Source organism: Antechinus flavipes, chromosome 3 (genome assembly GCF_016432865.1).
Source record: "Antechinus flavipes isolate AdamAnt ecotype Samford, QLD, Australia chromosome 3, AdamAnt_v2, whole genome shotgun sequence".
NCBI classification, from domain to species: Eukaryota; Metazoa; Chordata; class Mammalia; order Dasyuromorphia; family Dasyuridae; genus Antechinus; species Antechinus flavipes.
Window position 1 is genome coordinate 601,327,444 of NC_067400.1, and position 17,618 is coordinate 601,345,061.

The window sequence follows — 17,618 nt, forward strand, 5'->3', positions numbered from 1 at the left end:
AGCTCATGGGAATTTTTTCTTCCCCTGCCAGGATCTTTGTTGACTTCTCAAATGCAGTTATGATAATGTCAAATTTGCTTTGGCGTCACACAAAGGAAAAGGCACAATTCATTTTTCTTATCACTTGCTCGGTAGGTTTTTTCTGGCCCATTCAAGAATGAGTGTCCTGCTTTCCCTGAACAAGGTACTTGGTCCCCAGGTAATCAGATAAATAAAAGTTTGCAGGGATTTGTTTTCCCTCTAGTCTGCAGGAGAGCTAGAGTAATCCAATAGGCATTTATTAAGGGTTTACTATTGTATGTACAAGGGATCATTCGCTGTTATACATATAAGAATAAAATTTTAAAACAGTTCTGACTCCTGAGAAATTTCCCTAGATTTCCCTAGGGTAAGAGAGGGATTTGACTTTTAAATCTGCCCCAAATACATATTTATTTGTTGTGGTTGCTGTTTTTATTTTTTAATTGGTGTTTGACTTCATTACCCCATTTGGGGTTTTCTTCACAAAGATACTAGAAAGGTTTGCCATTTCATTCTCCACTTCATTTTCCAGGTGAGGAAACTGAGGCAAACAGACTGAAACGATTAACCCAGGATCACATAGCTATTAATGTCTGAGGCCAGATTTAAACTCAGGAAATTGAATCCAGGATCAGCACCCTATCGACTGTGTCTTTTAGCTACTTTGTTAAGTGATACAAGACTGAAAGAACTGAGTTCAAATCACACCTCAGGTAAATGAATATGTGATACTCAGAACTACAGAAATTATATAAGTGATTCATGCCTTTCTATCCCAATGGCAGAAAGATTCACTTTATAATCTGGCTCCTAATTACCTTTTTCAATTTCCTTCATAGACTATCTCCTCCATTCAAACTGGCCTGCTCATTGTTCCTTGTCCATGACTTCCCATCTCTGCATCCCTTTGCACAGTCTGTCCCTTATATCTAGAAAGCCCTCCTCCTTCTCCTCTGCCCCTTGAAATCTATAGCTGGCTCTGCCCACAGGAAGTTTTTCCTGTTCTTCATAGTGATTAATGCAATTTTCCTTTGGAAATTATTCTTTTTAAAAATATTTACTAAATACAAAATAAGAAAAAAGTCAAATAGTAAAAAACAGAAAAGGAAAATTAAAAAAAAATTGTCATGTGCCCAGCAGAACATCAGGGAGGATTCAAAATATGTAACAATAAATTTCCCTTTCAAAAAAACATATAATAATAGAAGAGATTATATTCATAATTGTCCATCTTTGCTTCCTTTTAGGTTATTCTTTTGTTCTCTGCTGTACACTTTTTACTGTACTCATTTTTTCCCCTTTCATCCTCCCTTACTTCCCTTAAGCAGGCGGTAGTTAAGCATATACACACACATATATATACAACACATATATACGTACACACATATACACATATATTTCCATACCCACATATATCTATAGATACCGATATATACATGCAACATACATATATGTAAATATGCTGTACTTACACATATGTAAACATGCATCTAAAACAAGTTTAATACGGCTGCCATATAATGTAGATTTCTCTCTTGAATGACTCTTTAAGTTTGATTTTGTTTGTGGTCAATGATTACTAGCACTACTTAAAAAATTTCTAATAAATTCTACTCCCGATCCTTGTGGAAGTATTTGTGTATATCTCCTATTTCCTCTCCCTGCGAAAATTATTCTTTAATAGGATCCTAGCTGTAGAAATGGACAACCCCATGCTATTGTCTTGTATATTTTTTTGAAATTACTTATCTGAATGTTTGCTCTAGCAGGATATAAGTTATGTGAGGTGCCTTGCACATAATAGAGGTTTAATAGATGTTTGTTGAGTTTCTATTAAAAAAGACGGTGTCAACATTCTTGGAGATCACAGAGCTCTTTATGAGTTGTACATTACAAGGAAAATGGTTATTATTGTGTCGGTGGCTAAAATGGGCTCTAGCAAAAACTGGTTAAGGTCATGGCTAATGCCGCTGGATCTGATCTATTTTAACAGGCATTTATTAAGAATCTACTATATATAAACCACTGATGGTATCACTACTGGAGCTCAGAAGACAAAAATGAAATAAGGGTCCTCTCCTCAAAGGGCTTATGCTCTATTAGGCAGCCAGATGGGGAAATTGCTGGTTGTAGAGACACAAAAAGCTACCTCAAACATTTACTAACTATGTGACACTAGACAAATCATTCAAATTCTGCCTTAATTTCCTCTTCTATAAAATAAAAAGACCATCTAACTCCATAAGTTGCAGTGAAGATAATTATTTATAAAGTACTTTGTGAATTTTAAAGGAAAACACACACACACACACACACACACACACTATCATTACTACCACCATCACCACTACCATGATCATTTTCAGTCAGCTTAGGGGAGTCAAACTGAATATTTTCTAATAGGTGAAGTATGAGATTTCCCTACTTTAGCGAACTAATGTTTTCGTTGGATATGGTAGATGGCCAATGATACCTCTTTTCTCTCCAATAGCCTTCTGCCCTTCTTTTAAAAAAGGGACTTTTTAAGACCACCTCAGTTTCATTTTGGAGACTTTGAAACCCCTTTACTGACACCTCTAAAATTGATCAAAATTCATCAGACTGTCTGGCCAGTAGGATATTAACTATAGCAGGATCATCTTTTTTTTTCTCTCCTCTTTTGTGTAAGTCACAAGTTTGCCAGCTTTCTGTGAAGCTACCAGAGTTATCACTTCTAACCTGGTGATCTTGGCTTGTAAACTCATTAGGATGGTCCTTTGAGCCATTTTACTTTTAGGATGCTTTCCGACAGGTCTTTAGAGGCCGAATGCAAGGAACTCATGTTCTATTTCAAAACCTTTTTAAGAAAAAAAAAATTCCCACTGACTGCTTCTGAAATGCTGAGAAAGGTTTTCTTTAGGACACAAAACCAGATGACTGTGATTTCCTTTTAACAGCATTGATATATGTATTTTTTGGTTAATAATTAGGTCTCTAACTGGTTAGGGAACAATCCCTTTAGACTTACTTTTCTATTTTATTTATTCATTTTAAACTTTTTCTTGCTTCTCTGCTACAGTCCTATATATCTTATAGATATCTCCTCATGGAAGGGAAATAACCTTGAATTTTCACAGGTCACTCCAGAAAATAATAACAGCTAGTATTTAAAGGTTGCAAAAAAAGCTTTACAAATGTTATCCTTGCAACAGACTTGAGAAGGTGCTATTACTGGTTTCATTTTACAGATAGGGAAACTGAGGCAGAAGTTAAATGACTTGGCCAGAGTCCCACAGCTAATAAGTGTCTGAGGCTGGATTTGAACTCAGGAAGGTGAGTTTCTCTGACTTCAGGCTGGCATCACTATCCACTATGATGCCACCTAGGTGCACCTAGCTCAGATGAAGAAACTGAGGCAATCAGGGATTAGGTGATTTGCTCACACAGCTAGTAAATGTTTGAGGGAGGATTTGAATTCATGTCTTCCTGATTCTTTGCCTGGTACTCTATCTACTGTGCTTCCTAGTACCTTTATATATGTTTTCCTTTAAACTCTATAAGTTCATACTGGTCTTCCCTTACTGCTTATCCTCCTAATTACTACTATAAGCAATAACAATACTATTTATACTCCTAACACTCCACAATTATATTTCATTACATTTATGAATCATATTTTGTTTAGTCATTCTTCCAATTTTTCATTTTTTTTTTGGTACCCAAGATATTAGAATCTCAAAATGAACATGTACTACCACTTAATTTCTCTTTGCCTCAATGAGTGTCCTCACCTGTAAAAGGAAGAACTGGACTTGACATTTCCAAAGCTCCCTTTCTATCTATTTATTTATTATCTAAAAACTCTGAGATTCAATGTTCCACCTTTAAATCTCATCCCCTCCCAGATTTACACAATTCTCACAGTAAGTTTTACATTATGCGTGTTCCGTTATTTTCATCTCTCTTTCCATCCCTGTCCCTTTCCCAACAATTCTTAGCTTTAGAGTTAATGAAATAGAATCTCAGTCCTCAGTGCACCCAACAATAACCCACATTGTCTCTAAGGAGTTCAAAGTGGCTTGTGAAGGAGTAAGTATGCAAGTATGAATTCAGCCACTTTTATCTTAAGATCTATCATTGGAATACTTTGATCTTCAGAGGAGGCACTTGCAGTCAGAATTTGGGTAAAATGTCTATTATTAACAATGTTCTTCTTCATTAAATGAAGCTGATTCTATCACCTCTTCCTTCTCCCTCCTACTTTGTAGCTCAAACCCGATAAACCTTCGTCTCTTCTCCTTTGACCTAATCAAATCCAATGGTGTGTGCTCTGAATACTTTCATGTCGGATGATTGTGTTCCACTGGGGCTCTGCCAGGACACTAATAAGTTGAAGTGTCTTTCCTAGTGGAAGTGATCTTTCAGCACCCCTGCCAGACTGTGAGATGACAAACCTATTTAGGAGAGGCACAGGAACATTACTGCCATGAGAGATGTCTTCCCATCAGCTAATAAAGGGGTTTAAGCTCCAAGAGGATTCTTGAGTGTACTTTCAACAAACTCAACAGAAGTTCACTTCACTGACAGCAACAGTAACTCCACAGAGACAAAGTACTCAGTTTAAATAATATGGATCTCATTTTATCATCCTGTGTTTTCACTTGGCCTGTTGGAGGTCATTAGTTGAGTTTTGCTTTCCCTAACTGTAGGGCTTTTTGGGTAATCTGTATTGAATAATTCTGGGGTCCTTGGATAGCTCATGAGTTGAGTTCTTCTCTAGCAGTGTTGGCTGAATGTCAACAAATTAATTTTGCAGAGATTTACCAAATAATTATCAGGTTCCAAGGGCTATCCTGGGTCCTGATGATATGAACAAAAAGTTTAACAATCCTAACCCTCAAGGAGTCGATATTCAATTGGGGGAGGAATTAATCAATTATTCAATAAGCATCTATCAAATATCTCATTTGTGCCAGGCTCTATATTGAATAAATGTTATACAAATACACAGATAAACCACTCATAGTAATAAGGAAGCCACTAATCAATTAACAAGCATTTATTAAGCACCTATTATGAGCCTTTTATCGATTTAGGTATTAGGGAAACAAAGACAAACTCATATTTGTCATAGATAAACAATTTCTGTTCTAAAGGAATTTTTGATCTTTTTTAAATGTTTGATTGGTCTTATTTCATGACCAGTTAATAGAGTAAGGAGAATATCTTGTTATTTTAAAGTTTCATTCACCACTCAGTTGGCTATCAGTGCCCTGGAAGTATGGTATAATTGGAAAGTATGGATCTGTGCTCATGACCTCTGTTAGTTAGAAATTGTTGGGACATGATGGCTGTGAAACCTTCATGCACTTTGTACTTCTGGCTGATACCTTAACCATGGCACTGCTCCAGAACTTGATGGGTGAGAGACTTGGGTCAACAATATCATCTATACTCAGAGGAAAGATGTAGGGGAAATGAAAGGGGTCTAGAGAAGATTGGTCAAAAATATCTGAAAGATGGGAAATTGGTTAGAAGAGGAAAAGTTAAATGGATTGAGATTAGTTAACCTGAAAGAGAGAAAACACAGGGATGAAAGGAAACTTTAGGAAAGGAAAGCTGTTGTGTATATGCATTTATATAATAAGATCAAATCATTTAATACTTGGAAATTATTTCATACAATTCACTGGAAAGTCAAATACTGAAGCTGAAACTTGAATACTTTGGTCAAATAATGAGAACACATGACTCATTGGAAAAGAACCAAATGTTGGGAAAGATTGAAGGCAAAAGAAGAGGGGGGGTGGTAAAGGATGAGATGCATTAAAATATTGTCAAACAAACATGGGAAATATGTTTAGAAGAAATGCACATGTTTAATCTATATTGGATTGCCTGTTGGAGAGGGGATAAGGGAGGAGAAAAATAAAATTTGCAGAGACGGATTTTGAAATTTTTCTTTGCATGTATTTGAAAAATAAATACTGTTGAAAAAATAAAATAGTGTCATAGAAGCAATGAAAATAATCTTGGACAGACTGTGGGAGAGAGTGGAAGATAAAAGGTCCTGATGTGTTATAATCTGTGGGATCATGAAGAGTCCGACATAATTTAACAACAATCATGAAAACAGCCACTAATGATTGATCAAGAGGAAGTGAAATTAAACAAAAACAGGAGGGGATGAGTTTGCCATAATGAATGAACAGATAAAAGCTATAAATAACTGGTACTGTATAGTGTTTCAAAGTTTGTAAAGCACCTTTTATTTCTACTTATGGATGAAAAAACAAAGTACAGAGGTTAAAAGGTATGCTGAGGATAATGAAAATTTTAAGCATCAGAATCAGGATTTGAATTCAGATCTTAGAAGCATAGCTTTAGTGTTGAAATTGGTCTCAGAACTCATTAAAGACAATCATCTTTCTTTTTTTTTAAGGTTTTTTTTTTGGGGGGGGCAAGACAGTTGGTAGTTGACTTGCTCAAATTCACAAGGCTAGTGAATGTTAAAGGTTTGAGATTGAATTTGAATCCATATTTTTCTGACTCTAGGGCCAGTGCTCTATCCACTGTGCCATTTAGTTGCCCCCAAATCTGTTTTCATTATAGAATAAACTTCTGGAGAAGTGAAGTGATCTCTCCAAACCCAAACAAATGAAACACATTAACAGAGGGAGGATTCAAACTCAGGTCCTTGACTCCACCTCTCTTTCTAGTGTATTATGATGCCTTGTCCCATGACTTTGAGTATAGCTCTCTTCTCAATACACCAAGCTGTATCTCCTAGGAAAGGAAATATTGCTTATTAGATTACAAAACTTGTAATTAGCTAGCAAAGAGTGTCTTAGGGTGTTATGAGTTCAAATGTTGGAGTTCTTGTTCTTCTCAAAGCTCAGCCGGTTTAAAGGCTTGGAGCCCTTCGGATGTCTCCAAATCCAAAGGTTCTGTCCTTCAGCCTCTGCCTCTGCTTTCTTCAGCCTCCAACCAACACAGAGATGGAATGTCTCTCTTGTCTCCTTCTGGGGAGCCCAGCCACCAACTACAGTGGTATGAGATGAAGATGAATCTGGTTGTCCACTGAACTCTCCCCTCGTAGCTGTATCCTCTGAAAACCCTTCGTCTGCCACCAGAGTCGCTCCTCTCGAGTCCAGCTGAACTCTCTTCTGCAACCAGCCAGCCAAGAGGAAAAATGTATTCTGCCATAGATCCCTCATCGCTGGCCTTTTATCTGCCTCTTCTGAGAGAATGGGATTATGGGTTTTCTCCCATAGTGCTCTCTGGCCCAATGAGCTTTAAGGGAGGTGTGGACTCCCTTGAAGTTAGAAAGTGTACTTTGTGAAGCTAGCATACTTGTGGACTCCAATGAGTAAAGGTGTGAACACAAGCCTTGTCTTAATTAGTTCTACTTAGTACCTTGTTTCAGGTTCTGGCCAAAACATCTTCTTGTAAGATTAGATCAACTCTAATTAGTTAGCAGTTAGTAAGGATTCCAACATTAGGGGTTATTGGAAAGCTTGGAAAAGAGAAAAACTCTTTTGACATTCTTGAAAATTCTTCTGACTCCTCATGATGAAATAAAAATCCATAGGGATAAAATGACTTGCTCACAGTCATTAAGTTGGTAGCAAAGTCAATATTTGAATGTAGCTCTTCTTATTTCTCAATTAAGTAACCTTTCTACTAATACTATACTGCCTTCTGACCAAAACACAGATAGGGCAAAATAGAAGAGTATTCATCTATTTCCTGGCTTCAGACTCTGTAATGAATTTTGAATCCCTAATGAATTCACAATTGATGGCTGGAGCAAGTATGAGAAATAGAGAGGAAATGAAAGAGTGAATAATTTATTCAAATACCTCATCCTCAGCTCTCTCCAATCAGAAGGCACCAGATTCTGAGTTAATTTCCTTTTCCCCTATAAGATGTCCTGTTTTCTCTATTTTGGGTGGTGATATGGGGCCTTAGTGGAAAGTAACTACAGAACTGCTCTGTGTCATATTTTTATATTTTCCAGTGGCACCCAAAGCTAAGATTGAACTTCTGACTCTGGCACTTCCTGCATTTGTGATCTTGGGTACCTTGGTTAACTCCTCTGGATACTCACTTCATTGATTATAAAATGGAAAGGCTCAACTGGTTTCTCAAGTCTCCTCTAGCTCTTCTTTCTTGAGAAGGCTGGATTAGATGGTCTGTAAGTTCCCTCTGGCTGTATTCCATGATCCTAATAATTCCTTTATGGGGTTTCATCACCAGTGATTAATTACTGGTGAAACCAGTTTTTACCTTAGTCCTCTTCTCAGCCACTCGACCTTGAACCTAACTCTGAGACTTCCTTTTCCTTTGATTTCTCATGAATTCTTGACTGCTTCTTTTTGTCTGTTTTCTTCATTGATGCATCCATTTCCTTCTTTTCTTTGTTAATTCTGGGTGTCCGAGATTCTTTGCTTGTCCTTTAGAGAATGAGAGATTCTTAGAGTTGGAAAGAACTTCAGTGGCCATATATTCTGACGTTTCTAATCACAAATGTCCTCTATGACATTCTACAAAGACCTTTGCTTGAACATCTCCAGTAAGGGAGACCTCACTACTTTCCAAAGTGGCCCATTTCACTTTTGAAGAGCTCTAATTGTTAAGAAGTTTCCCTGTAGGTTGAGTCTTAATATTCTTCCTGCAACTTTCATTGATTGCTCTCTGGCCCAAGAAGAACAACTCCTGCTTTTCCTTCTCCCGAACGGTTAAACATTAATCAAGTGAGCCAAGTCTGATTTGACTTTTGGCAATGTATGACTTCGATTTCTGTTCCTCTTGGATATCCTTGAAAAACGCCCATATTACATGACTAGCCATTAAGTTTATGCCATTAGACAAGGGCAAGGAGCTAAGGCTGGAGAATTTTTTTTTTTTAATCCTAGCAACAGCAGAAACTGTTGGAAACCTTGACATTTCTCTGGGTGGGTTGAAAGCCCCTTTCACTAATCTGTAAGAATTCCTATTCATTCTGGAGAAGAAACAACACAGAAAGTATCTCACTGTGAGTATAGTTATGAGAAATATTGAATAAGTAATCTGAAATAGAAAGGTTTTGACTTACTAAAAAGTCCTCCAATAAATCAAGGTATAAGACTCTCTAGTTCACTTTACTTATAAGGAAACTTAGGTCTAGATGGAAGAAGTGACTATTCTAAATTTACACAAATAGTAAATGACCAGGGAGAAATTAGAATCCAGACTGTATGGCTCTAAATGTTCTTTTCACTGTATCATTTTGTCATTTAGTGCAAACTAAGGGATTGAGCTTTGTAGCCAGGAAGGCTTGGGTTCAAATTTTGTCTTTGACAAATGCTGACTGGGTAACCAAAATTGTGCTCTATTTGGAGGTCAATAGGGTCAAATCCTGGCTTTACCATTTACCTGAGTGTGACCTTGAGCAAATCTCAGTTTCTTCAACTGAAAAATTGATTACTTTAAAGGATCTTTCCAACTTAATCCTATTACTATATGCAAAATGCCACATGCAAGACACTCAACTTTAAGGGCCCCTATTGACTATCATAGCCTCAGTTGTCAACCTATGTTGGTAAAAGGAATTTCCACATTGAGAGGTCCTTTCACTAATGAAGTCAGAGTTCTAGATCATCATTTCTGTCTGCTCCTAAATAAAGCTATATATTACTTTCCATTAAAAATATCTAAACAATCTAAACCTCCTTGCTGTAGTTTACATCTTTTACTCCCTTTCTCTTCCCAGCTTTCATGGTGATTAAGTGGCTATTATCTCTTCCACTCTGCATCACCCCTCCCTTCACCTATTAAGACTTGTTCAATTATCAGGTTTTCAAATGAAGGTCATACTTTCACCTCAGTAACTGAAGGTGCAATGCAGGGTGTGAACATCTCTTGTTCTTTTTTTTTTTTTTATTGGACAATAATTGCTTTTTAAATCATGTAAGTGGGTTAATTCCAGAAGGAAGCATACCAGGTGGAGGAATTTTCTTTATTTGTTCTTTATTGTAAGTGAAAGAACAGATAAATTAATGAGACCAAGCTCCATTTTATTAAGTATAGCTTCATCTTTTGATTTACACACATTTTACCTTTTGGACTGCTTTTAAGGAAGGTTATGGCAAGAGTGAGCCTATTCATCTTCCCAGTGTATTTGGTTGCCTTTCATAAATTGTGTAGATTGCATTTTAAGGTAGTGGAAATTGGATATAGCCTTTTTTAAAAAAAATGCTGAAGCCAATTAACTGTTATAGTGTTTAATTATGGGAGAAGTGCTCGCACCTACAGCCATCAAGTAAAATCCTCCTGGAAAAGCTTTTTAGCCCTCTGTGCCATTTGCTTTGTTCATCCAGTACTTTGTGGTCCCATACAAGACAACCCATTTGTGCAAATCTCAGCCTTTAGAATGCTGCTGTTTCCAGAGGGAGTGTCAACATTGTTCAGTCTCTTCCAGTGCTCGCTGAGCGAACCGATAGCCTGTGTATCGATTAGTTCTCTATGGAATGACCAGTCACCTCCAGAAGGATTTCTCATCAGATAGAAGAAGAAGAGCTTTTGAAGATATACCCAATGGTACAACTAATTTGTCTGGATCCTTTCAATCCTCTGTTCCAATTATCAAGGACGTGATAAGAGGCTAGTGAAAGCAGAAGCCCAGGGACAACTAAAAAGCTTTCTTGAGAATCCCTTGTAGTCCACACTTCCCCTCACCTTGTAAGAGAGAGATGAGGTTAACCTATTACCAGGAGAAAGGGTTCCTGCTACAGAGAGCTGAGATCTATGACTAGTGGTTTCTAGTCCTTGGGCCATGAATTTATTGTGAATGATCTGAGAATTCATGCTTTGTACTAATCACTGACATTAATTAAGCCACGGTAATGTATGACCATAGCATCTCTAACAGTTGTCTCATCTTTACTTCAGAAACTTTCATTGCATTCCTCCTCATTCATCTACATTATTGTAATTGCCGTTTGATTTTTCTTTCTGGTTTCAGTTTTTCTCCTCCTCAATTCACCTGATACCCATAAAACACAAGATTTGTCATGTCACTCTTCCACTCAGGAAGCTTTGGTAGCTCCCTATTGTATCTAGGAGCAAACATAAACTTTTCTGTTTAGCACTTCACACTCTTCACAGTCTAACTGCAGTCTACCTCTCCTGATAGATATATTATCCTTCATTCACTTTATATTCCAACCATATTGGTGCAATGATATTCCCAATGTACAATATTACATTTTCTGTCTTTCTACTTCTGCATAGGAGGATATCTAGAATAGTCTAATTCCTCTTCTTTTTTAATCCTTAAGTTTTCCTCCTTCCCTCCCTTCATCTCTCTTTCCCATTCTCCTTCCTTCCTTCCTTCCTCCCTCCCTCTCTTCCTCCCTCCCTCCTTCCTTCCTTCCTTCCTTCCTTCCTCCTTCCCTCTCTCCCTCCCTCCCTCCCTTCCTTCCTTCTCTTCCTTCCTTCCTTCTTTCTCTTCTTTCTCTTCCTTCCTTCCTTCTTTTCTTCTTTCCTTCCTTCCTTCCTTCCTTCTTTTCTTCCTTCCTTCCTTCTTCCTTCCTTCCTTCCTTCCTTCCTTCCTTCCTTCCTTCCTTCCTTCCTTCTTTCCTTCCTTCTCTTCTTCCTTCCTTCCTTCCTTCCTCCCTCTTTCCCACTCTTCCTTCCTTCCCTTCTTTCCTTTCCTTCTTCCTCCCTCTTTCCCACTCTTCTTTACTTCCTTCCTCCCTTCCTTCTTTCCTTCCCCTCCATTCCTTCCCTCCCCTCTATTCTCTCTTCATCTCTCCCACCCTTCCATTCTTTTTTCCTTCTCTCCCTCCCTCTCTCCCTTTCTTCTTTCCCTTTTTTCATTCCCTCTCCCTCCTTCCTCTTTGCTTTTTTTTTTTTTTTAACATATTTGGGGTTAAGTGATTTTGACAAGGTCACATAGCTAGTGACAAGTGTCTGTGACCATATTTGAACTGCTTTCTGGGGCCAGTGCTGTATCCACTATACCACCTAGCTGTCCTCTTAGCTTCTTTCATGGCTCAGTTCAAGTACTACTTCTTACACCAGGCTTTTCCTGTTTCCTTGAAATGACTTTGTACATATTTTGTATTCATTTACGTGTGTACGTGTACTTTCCCCCACTAGAAGGCATACTTCTTAATGGCAGGAACTATCTCATTTTTCCTTTGGTATCCTCATTGCCTAGTACAATGTCATGTTCACAGTAGGTGATTGATAAATGCTTGTTGAATGGATGAATCCTAGATTATTTTTATCTTTCCTCTTAACTCTAATAAAACAGGCAGCATGACTCAGTATAAGAGAAGGGCAAATGTGTGCTCTCTGTAGATTGGACAAATTCCCCCTGCAAAATTCATTGCCATTCTCTATGAAAATGTAAGTGCTGTTATGATTAATAAAACTTAAAATAGTGACTGAATCATAATAGCCTTTTGTTTTCATGCATTTTTCTAATCAATGGATAGTAATAATAGCTAGCATTTATATAACCCTGTAAGTTTCAAAAAGTACCTTAAAACATTATCTCATGTTATGGTCGTAAAAACCTTGGGAAGTAGATGCTATCGTCACTCCCAATCTATAAATGAAGAAATTAAGGCAAAGAAATATTGAGTGCCCTACCCAAGGTTACACAACCAGTAATTTTCTGAGACTGGATTTGGATTTAGACTCTGGTCTTCCTAATTCTAGGATGGTGACGATTGCTACTCTGTGGATTATGAGAAACTTTTTGATATAAATTGGTCCTCATGCTCAAAAGGTTTGGAACCACTTCCGTTTTATACGATTACAGATCGAGAGTTGCAAGGGCTCTTGGAAACTATCTACTTCAGCCCTATCATTTTACAGAGGAAGAAAGTAAGATACCTCAGAGAGGGGAAGAGTGTTGTTCATTGTCACACAGGTACCCCATATTAAAAGCTATTTAAAAACCTGGCTCCTTTCTCCAGATTCCATACTTTTTCCCCACTGCACCATTAAGAACTCCCTCTTTGCTCAACCTTGTGTCCCAAACTTAAAAAAAAAAAGAATATACCTGATTGACTCAAGCAGTCTTTGCTTACTTCTCTTAAAAGAAAATGAGAAAATGCCTGGCAAATATGTTTACCTTTTGAATTCACTTTATGAAAGAGGGCACCATGTTAGCTGTCCATGGTGCTCATCCTTGCAATTATTGATCTTAGTATCCTTGTTGTCCAAACAATACATCAAGATACCTTCATGTAGTAGTATGGATTATTTACCAAATCAGGAACTAGATAATAGAAAAGGCTGTTGTAGGGCTCCAGATGTGTCTGCTAGGCTCTGAGCATTTTCCCACAGGACCTGGAATCAGAAGACCTGGGAGAAGTTCCATTTCAAACATTTCCTGCATATGACCTTAGGTTTTACTTCTTTGGGACTCATTTTTTTTTTAATTTGAAAAATTAGGGAGTTATTTGAGATGATCTCTAAGGTTCAGCTTAAGGAACACAGTATTTTCTGATTCTTTGCTTTTTAATAAACGGAAATGGCTTTGTGAGTGTTTACATACCCAGGGACACTGTATTGCTGATGAAGAAGGATTCTAATCTTAGAATTTATATAAATTATGTTTAGTGGAAATGACTTAAAGTCAATCAAAAGAATGTTCATATTCTCACTGATGCAACGTGACAGTGAGATATAATATTTAGACAGCACAATAGCATTTATATACTAAATGTGGCTATGAACTTCTTGTTTCTCACTGAAACTGAGATCAATAATGAAATAGAGGCATATTACATCAAATCAATTCTGAAATGCTCCTGAAGTCTATCCAAGTTGCTGAAGCATTATGATAGAGAGATGGAGGTGGTCAAAATGCATAGGGAGTTAATTTCTTTGGCTTTAGGATTTGGCCTGACTCACATCCACAGACACACAAAATAGGATTGTCAGTGCACTGACTCATTAAACCCTAGCTTGTTTAATTGGTGAGCTAATTCTGGTGGATTTTGGAACTATCATAAAATTATAACAGCAGCCTAGTGTAATGAACAGAACTCTGGATTTGAGTACAGAGGACATGAGTTTGAATCTCACTTCTGATACTGCAAAGTCACTTAACCATTTGACCCCAATTTCCTCATCTGTAAAATGGTGATAATGACATTTCATAGTAGTGCTGCATTTTTGTGAGTCTCGAAGTAGATGATATTTATAAATAACTTTACAAGCCTTAAAAAATCATAAAAACCAGTTGTAATCATTATTAGCAGAAAGTACTGTCATGATTATATAATTTTCTCAACTAACACCCTCATCTTAATAATAATAATAATAATAAAAATAATAACCCTGACCCACCTAAGTTCAAATCTTTAACAGTGATTTGCAAAATTTATATTTATCATGTATTTATTCAACTTATTCATTTATTCATGCTTACTCAGATCTACCTATTAGTCTAATTGTTTATTTATATATTTTTGACTAGCATAATTAAGGTCACTTACCAGGCTTCAAAGTAAAAAAAAAAAAGAACTCTTAAATCTATTCACAATTCTCTTCCTATTTTGTGTGAGTTTTGTAGCTCTGAGTGTGTGTGTGTGTATAGAGTGTGATTATTTCATTTAAGATCTTTACCAACCTAGAATCATCCATTTGGCTATTATGCCTGGGTCAGCTACAAAAGACCTCTTTTTCTTTTGAAGAGATGGTCCCATTTGAAGGATTGAAATCTTCGGCTTTAATGTCCATGTTTTGATACCCATCATGCTTCAGAATATAGGGAGGCTATGTGAGTGTCACAGAGGACTAAGTCAGACCACTCTGATGAATCCTGCTGTGTTCCCTCTTAAAAATAGAATGTTGTGTCTGAGTGGATAGGATCATGTGTCCAATAATACATTCCTTTGGAGTCTAGCTGTTTCAACTACTGTGATAACTTGGTAAAATCTGTGCTTGGCAGTAAGGGAGGCAAAGTATTCCAAAAGCTAATATCTGTGCTGAGATTTAGTTTTTTTCTGTGGCTTTATGGAAAATCACTACTTCTAATCTACCATTTTTATGGCTACTTTATTAAAACCGTCTCCCAAATCCACTGTCATTTGGTGTCCTGGGGAAAATAGAGCCGGCTTTTTTTTTTTTTGGGGGGGGGAACTCAAGATTCAATTCAATTTAATCTGATAAATGTTGCTTAAGTACCTACTATGTTCAAGGGGGGACTTATTCTAGATCATGGGGAAATAAGGACAAACATAAAGTAATCCCTGCCCTTATAAAGCTTACATTCTATTGAGAGTTATAATGTCTTTTCAAAACAAGTGGACTAATACTCCTAAAAAGAAGATGAAAAGAAAACAATTTAGTTCAATAGGAATTTAATACTTAATATAAGCTAAGTATTGTACTAGGCGCTAGGGTTACTGTGACATTTAAAAAGTTCAAGAGACATAATTTCTGAGTAATTAATCATTTTATATAATGCTAACATTTTATTAATAAAAGATATCAATGGCACTCTCGAATACTAAAGACCCTTATTTTAGTAAGTTCATAATTTATATGCCCTTGGAAAAGTGGGTGTTCCTGAGGGTGGCTATTAACTCTGATTGGTTAACGATTAATGAGGCAATGAATATTATAATAAAAGGCTGACTATATTATAATGAGGGTCTTGAGGTTCATGAGTTAGATCAAACAGACATCAATTTCCATAGCATTTATCTGAGAAAAGAGAGAATTCATGTTTTCTCAGACCTGTTTATGTAAACACACAGTGAGCAGAAAGCCATCTAAACTTAAAATTTATTTTGCTCTCTTTGATTCGATTTTAGCCATCCTGACAGGATAAGTCTTTAACAAAGATTTCTCACACTGGTTGATTTCTGGATAGGAAGTAGAAAAACGGAAAAACCTTGGTCCTGGTTCAGTAATTAGTTATTAATAAAAGAGAGAAATAATCAGTGTTCACAGTTCAAAGACAAACTGAAATAATCCCTGTCCTTAAGGAGTTTATATTCTACAATGAGGGTTACCGTATGCAATCAGACAAACAAATACAAAGAAAATTTAAAATAATCACAGTATTACTTTCTTTTTTTAATTTTTATTTTTAAATAATTATAACTTTTTACTGACAGAGCCCATGCCTGGGTAATTTTTTACATTATCCCTTGTATTCACTTCTGTTCTGACTTTTCCCCTCCACCCCCTCCCCCAGATGGCAAGCCGTCCTATACATGTTAAATAGGTTACAGTATATCCTAGATACAATATATATGAACAGAACCGAACAGTTCTCTTGTTGCGCAGGAAGAATTGGATCCAGAAGGTAAAAATAACCCAGGAAGAAAAACAGAAATGCAAACAGTTTACTTTCATTGCCCAGTATTCTTTCATTAGGTGTAGCTGCTTTTGTCCATCATTGATCGATTGAAACTGAGTTAGATCTTCTCTTTGTCAAAGAAATCCACTTCCATCAGAATATATCCTCATACTGTATTGTTGTTGAGGTATATAATGATCTCCTGGTTCTGCTCATTTCACTCAGTATCAGTTCATGTAAGTCTCTCCAAGTCTCTCTGTATTCCTCCTGCTGGTCATTTCTTACAGAACAATAATATTCCATAACATTCATATACCACAATTTATCCAGCCATTCTCCAATGGATGGGCATCCATTCAATTTCCAGTTTCTAGCCACTACAAACAGGGCTGCCACAAACATTTTGGCACATACAGGTCCCTTTCCTTTCTTTAGTATCTCTTTGGGGTATAAGCCCAGTAGAAACACTGCTGGATCAAAGGGTATGCACAGTTTGATAACTTTTGGGGCATAATTCCATATTGCTCTCCAGAATGGTTGGATTTGTTCACAACTCCACCAACAATGCATCCTCTCCCACATTCCACATTATCTTTCCCTGTCATTCTAGCCAATCTGACAGGTGTGTAGTGGTATCTCAGAGTTGTCTTAATTTGCATTTCTCTGATTAATAATGACTCGGGGCATCTTTTCATATGGCTAGAAATAGTTTCAATTTCTTCATCTGAGAATTGTCTGTTCATATCCTTTGACCATTTATTAATTGGAGATGGCTTGGTTTCTTATAAATTAGAGTCAATTCTCTATATATTTTGAAAATGAGGCCTTTATCAGAACCTTTAACTCAGTATTACTTTCAAAGATAGCTGCCATTGCTTCTGCTAGGCCCAATCCATAGAGAGAAAAGTAATCCCCAGGATCAGCTTGTTTTCACTCAGTAGTCATTCCAAAAAAAAAAGCACATTTTGCACATTTCTGGTAAGATGTTCTTTGTGTTCATGTAATTTGGTATAAACATTGATGGAATCTCAGTGAAGATAATATCTTTGAGAATCACAATGGCAAGGCATGCTGATGCAACCTCTGGTGAGATCCTATATCGATCATGCTTTCTGATTTGGCTGCAGTCATTTTTAATTCAGTTTAATGAAGTAGAATCCAATTAAACAAATATTGATTAGGCACCAACTATTTTCCAGGTACTCTGCTAAGTTTTGGGAATACCAAAAAACAAACAAAAAAAAAAACCCAACAAAAAACCAGGAAGTGGTTCCTGCCCTCAGGAAACTTACATTTTACTAAA